The sequence below is a fragment of the Salarias fasciatus genome, chromosome 7 (genome assembly GCF_902148845.1).
Source record: "Salarias fasciatus chromosome 7, fSalaFa1.1, whole genome shotgun sequence".
In the NCBI taxonomy this organism is placed as follows: domain Eukaryota; kingdom Metazoa; phylum Chordata; class Actinopteri; order Blenniiformes; family Blenniidae; genus Salarias; species Salarias fasciatus.
The window spans coordinates 23059724-23066414 of NC_043751.1; positions in this window are offsets into that span (position 1 = coordinate 23059724).

Sequence of the window (6691 nt, forward strand, 5' to 3'; positions counted from 1 at the left end):
TCAAATTAAGAGAGTTCTTCGTCGACCTGATGCTTTACCCATGATGCTCACCTGCAAATAATTTTCCACATGGACCAGATATTCTTCATGTGGCTCTTCCAACAGGACCCGGATGTAAAAGATGGATAAACTCAAGATAAAAATTCCAGTTTGATGTCTGGTGGTTTCATCCAGCTGATGTGAGAGTTCCTGTTTTTTTATTTAATCTCTAACTGAATGTTTACTATTCTCACTCTCAGTCACAGAACCTCTGCGGGCCATGACATTTGCGTTTTACGGTTTTCCTTTACTGCCCTATAAACTTTCACTCAGAACATGGAAGCTAACAGGTATATGACTGTGTTCTTGTGTTTTATTAGCCGTTTGTTTGTTTTTAATGCGCGTTTCAAGCTATAAATGTTCAGTAGGTCTACTGACAGTGATTATGTTGCAGCCATTTGTAGACAGACTTAAAGCTTATTCACTATGCAGGTTTTTCTACTTCTACAAAGATCTTTTTCTCATGAACGTGCATCTGGTGCATTTCTTTATTCAAAGCTGAAAGATCAGTTATATTACATAGTTACTTTACTATACATTTAATTGGAGAACCATTCAAACTGAAACAACCCTTCTAAGATGTGCTGAGTACGTGTGAGTAATTAGACGGAGGATGATACTGATTGTCACTGATTTGTTAGAAAAAAAGAGTTTTTTATGCTAAAACATCCAAAGTGATGCTTCTCTTTGGTTTGTTTGGTTAATAGAAATAATTCAACATGTTCATTCAAGCTTTAGGTGCAAAACACTTTACAGCAGGTTCAGTAAGAGTGATTGTATTGCAGCTGTTTGTAGAGCAATGCAAAATGTTTTTTTTTTTCTTTTCTAATGGATTTCTGTATGAAATATAAACACAGAAGATATTTTAACTTCATGGGCATTGTGCTTTATTTGAGGAATATTAACAAAATCCTTTAAACTCATTAAAGCAGCAATATCAAGTTATTAACAGCACAGTTTCCTCTTTTTGGTGGTTTCCAGAATGTCAGTTTTATCTGTGTTTCACTTTCTATAAATGTTGCTATAAATGCAAAACACTTTCCAGCAGCTCTTCAGAGGGTGAACGTGCTTTAAGACTGTTGTACACTGCTTGTCTCTGATTTGAGGACCATGACTGTATTTCTTACAGAAATGCCATTTGTACATTTGTTTACATATGCCAAACAACCGATATTACCGCTTCGAATTCAGTAACACTGAGCACCATTTGTTGTTTCTTCATTGTTTGTTTTTCTTTGTATATATCTCTTTGTATTTATAACAAAAATTTCAGTGTATTTTGTGTTTTGTGGGTCACTTAAAGCATGTGACATTTATCACAATGTTGTTAATGCTGTCAAAAGTTTATTTTTGACTCAGTAATATTCCGTTCAGTGCATTCTGCAGGTTTCTGGAAGAGAAAATGCAATTAGTTGGCAAATTAGTCAAAAAAAAACCCCACACATTTTGCACACCTGTGGTTACATTTGTTGTCTTTTTTTTCACGATCAAATTATTATTGATGAAATTACTATTAATTATTAATCCAGACTCTTTTTGTAAGTTAATTGATGCCAGTGTTTCCTGTTTGAGTGAATGCCTCTCTGCCTGATGAAAACCTGTGTTGTGTGCAGCTTTTCTCAACTTTTCTTTTTACTGCAGCATAAACTGCATAAACTTCAGACTGTTGCGTCCAACAGGTTTATAACGGTGATCTCGTGTTTTGAGCTATAAACACCAAACACATTTCCGCATCCAAAGTGATCATGCTGCAGCCAGTATCAGAGCAACTTGGACGTTTCTGAGTGGGATTGAACATCTGGTATGTTACTCATTAGAGAGAATACAAATCAACTTTATGATTGAATATGGATGTTTTTACTCTAGCTTAAGATCAAATAAAGATTAATAAAGAGTTTTTTTCTGCAGGTTTTGAACCATGCTGTATGGTTCAATTGCTAATATCTGCAGCCTCTTGAGATGTTTTACACTTTACCTTTAATCTGGATTATGAACAGCCCGCCTCAGTATTTTGGATGGTTTTCCAAGTGTTACTGTTATCTAGAAACAAGAGAAAGGATGTCCTTTTAATCCCAAACCTCCAGAAACCATGCTGTTAGTGTTTGTTTGCTTACTGTGGAACACTTGACAGTGTATTTTGAGCTATAAATGATGATCAGGTCTTCTGACAGTGAATGTTTTACAGCTGTTTGCGCAACAACTTACTTTCTGTTACAGTTTGGCTTCTGCTTGGATTGTCTGGTTAATGTGGAACCTCTTCGCTCCTATTTTGAAGCTAACCATTATTGACAGTTCTTATGTTCAGCCAATCGGTGCATTTTGAATTCAGACTATCTGTACAAGAATGACCTTTGCACAATTTTCCGAACCAAATTTGAAAGTGTTTCAATCACATTTTGTCATTTATGTTATTATTTGTATTGATTCTTGCATGGAGTATTTTAGAAGCACTGCTTCACTTCTTCTCTTCCTCCTCTGGTTTTGGTCTCAGAGTTTTGCAGCTGTTTGCTGACTAATTCTGAGGATGTTGATATTTACACATGTTGATATTGATACAAGCAAAGATTATAATAATGATAGTGAAAAAGAAGAAGAAGAAGAAGAAGAAGAAGAAGAAGAAGAAAATAGCTGAGGGTTCAAGGAGTGAAGCATCTGAAACATGCTCACTGGAGTCAGTCTTTTTTGATTTGTGACAGATAACACACCCGGGTCACTACCAGGGGGGTTTCACAGCAGAAAAAAGCAACAGTTTAGTTATTTTCAGAAGCAAAAGGTGGTCTTTCATCTGAACTAGACTTGGAGTTGAACAAACGAGCAATTATGCATCAGGATCTGCACGTCCCTCAACTCCTTTTCTTATTGAAAGCGACCTGAATCAAATCCTGCTGATAAGCTTCACGAGAGGAACGAGAGACTTATGACCAGTTACAAGCCTGAAGCTATCAGGCCCAAACACTGGCCAAACGCTCTGCTTCTGTCTGAGCCTGCTCAGGCACCTGGAACAGCAGGTTCAGCTTCAGTGATCTCCGTTTTGCTGGAGTAAGACGCCCCTCTAGCCCATAGCTGTGGCGTCTCCTGATGAAACAGGCGAGTACAGAGGCAGAGCACAGGGCAGTTTCAGGTTTCTGGAACGTCTCCAGTTGTGTCGGCCCCCACTCTTTACCCACAGCTGAAAGTCCTGCCACGGACCTTACCAGGAGCCAATTATCAGTGGTGATCCCCAAATACATGAGGTCACAGGTTCAATTTCTGCCCCTTGAGCTGTGGTGGTTTTTGGAAAGTCAACAGGTAGTGCTTTGCTACCAAGACCATCAGCTTGGATTTGCCAGCATTCAACACCATAACAACACATGGCTCCATAACAACTCTAAAGACTAAACTAGGGGAAAAATCCCAAGAGTCTTGTCTTCAGTTCATGTGACAATTTTTCAAATATCTATTCTGGAGTTGTTGAAAAGACAGTAGAAGGACATTATCTTGCACAACTTAACTGAACTGAGGGAAGGAACTGAAGGGAAGTCTTCTATTAGGCTTTTGTTGTTGCTGTTGACCAAACGTTGCTTGGCTCTTATTGAAGTGAGAACAATGGAGAGGCAGAGCTGGACACCATAATAAATCTCAGAATGACCACAGAGTCTCTTACTGGTGGGCACAAAGTATTTTTTCACCCAGCTGAATCACTACTGCTGGCCAAGTGGGAGAGGATCTTTATAGTTTTACTGAGATTTAGATTTTTTTTTTTTGTTCCCCCGCTTTTTAAGGCTTTTTATTGTTGCATTCGGTCTTTTTTTTCTTTTTCTTTTTTAGAAAAGGAATTTTGCAGGGCAAATAGATGCTTTTACGGGCAATATGCAAATAGCGACGCATAAAAAGAAAAGCAGAGCTGGCTGTATTTTATAAAAAGAGCCACTCATCATCACTTTAATGTGCTCTCAGTTGCACAGCTGAGCCAGTCTGTAAAAATATCATGAATGTCTTTGACAACTCAATCCTGTTTGTTTTATTCGCAGTTTCACTCACCTCTGTCATACTTGGCAGGATTTTCCATCCATGTTTTACCGTTACTCCTACATATTTTATGATATGTTGGAAATAAAAAAAAACTATAAATAAGCTGAAAAAAAATGGGATTTCTGCACACGATTGATGTGAACTCCATGACCAAACTCAAACACTGTGAATGTAACTTGTCTTTGGAAAAAAAAGTGCAAAAGTTCTCTTTCATTTTTGTATTTTTTGACAATTTCCTACTCAAATAACCTGAATAACCTACTTAACTAACCTGAATATAATGAACCACAACAGGGCCAGCACGGCCAGCATGGGGTCCAGACCCTCCAGCTGATCGGCCCCCCAGCTCTGGGACTCCCTCCCACCCAACATCAGAAACATTCAGTCCCTGGACACTTCTCAATCAAATCTTAAAAATGTTTTTTTTTTTTTTTTTTTTTTTAATGAGCATATTCCATTTAAATAGTATTGCTGTTACTAATGAAGAACACTGAGACTGACTCAATCTTCCCCACCAACTTATTATTGTTGTTATAGAGTGTATTCATAATTTATCAATTTATCAAGAACTTACGAAATATGAATGAAGTCTGCCTAAACTTCCGAATAAATAATTTAGCCATTTCAACGATCTGAACATCTTTAAGACTTTTTCATAAACAAGTTCTCTGGTTAGCCAACAGTGATGCGCTAATGCAGGTTTTATAATTCCATTAAAATGCTCTGTTGTTGACATTAAAGCTTCTGTCATCTCAGATCTTTAGCAGTTCTGCTGGCATTATGATAATAATGTCATAAATGTGTGTTCTCCAATACGAGCTTCAGTCCATAGCTGTGGTACACAAATAGTACTTTGAGACTAGCTATGCTTGGGTTCTCTGAGTTCATAAGAATTGTTTTTTGTGTGCAACTTATTTGTCTTGGTTCGACTTTTTGTTGATCATTTCCTTTCTTAAAAAGCAAAAAAATTCATCAAATGAGACCTCATATGACTGAATGGAAATGATGCTAAAAGAATATGTTGGTTTTTGACTTGCACTGCTGCGGGCTTTCCCATCTGAGCTCAGCAGCCAGTCCGGAGAGACGCATGCGGTTGTGGTGGGGGTTTGGCCCTGAGTGATTTGGTGTGATCTGGCTCCAGTCTAATGCAAAATATCCCAACAGCATGTCAGTCTGGGCAGCCGCCTCACCCCTCACAGCAGGGTAGTTATTGCTTCGTCTGCTGTGGCTGAATTCCTCGATGGATTGATTAACGGAGGGGTAGATGATCTGTCTTATCTGATCTTCACTGTAACTGGAGGAATGTGGTTTGATGGCCTCGAAGCAGCATCCTGACAAATTACGACAGGCAATCAATTCTGTCTTGATTTGAGAACTGATTTCAGGGTGAATCTGAGACTTTCTTTTCAGTGCAAGGCGATGAAATTTAATACAAATTTTAATTTGATTGAATTTGGTCCCGAAATCTTATTAGCAGTTAACTCAAATTTAAATTTATTTTGTCCAAGAACAGAAGAAAAGAACAGAAATAAAACCTACTTCCAGTTTTTGATGCTCTCTACTGTATGTGTGTGTATATATGTCACATTCCTTGCACAGTGTCAATCAATCTCATAGAAAATGTAAAAAAAAAAAAAAAAAAAAAAAGCTGCATCCTGTCATTATGGCTCAGTCCAGTGTATAATTTGCTTGTGTGAGGATCACATTGAAGACCTCATTTGAGTTTTAACAGTTACTCTCTGACAGTCCAGAGACCGTCCTTTATGCAGAAGATTATGCATGAAATTAAGACTTCCAGCTGATTGGATTATGTGCTGAACTCTGGCTCATCATTGAATTTGTTCTCAAAACCGCAAGAAGCCCGAAGAGCCCGAGGATCCTCAGGTTGAATCTGAGGCTTTGTGATGAGTTCAACAGTTGCTCTCTGTGAGTTAATGAACCGTCCCTTCAGCACTAGATTATGCATGGAATTAAAACATTCAATTTGGTCTTGAAATCTTATTTCATCTGTGAAATAAATCCAATTTTATAGGCACCGTAGCCTAAAGAAAAGAAAAGAAAAAAAGAAGCATCTTCGGCGCAGCTCATTGCAGGCGTAAACTTGATGTTTTGGAAACACTGGTTGACATTCTCACGTTAAGTTCTGTCCTCACGCGCAGCTCCGCCGTGCGCAGCAGTCTGCCCCGGCAGAGGGTCGCGGCGAGGCGCACTGATGCAGCGTGCACAGCCGGTCCTCTGCAGAACAGATATGCGTGTGCGTGTACACGTGCACGTGCACGTTCACCTCCGGGCCTCAGATTTAGCGGCAAGACGCACGCACACACACACACACACTGAAGGATCCGACTGAAATATCGCTTTCAAAGTAAATGTCCTGTGGCGCACGTGCATGCGTAATGACGCGACGGTGTTAAAATGTTGTCATGCACGTGGTTTGGAAGAAAAAATACTTTTTTCTTGCTTGTTCAAACCTGTACTTCACCACAGATATGTAAACCACAACAACAAAAATAAATAAATAATAAATAAAACAGTGTTTACATTATGAAATACATTCACAGTAATTCTGGTTTAACGTTAATGGTGAGAAATGCTCTACTTTGCCTTCCTGCATATTTCCTGTTTTCTGTTTTGATGTTTT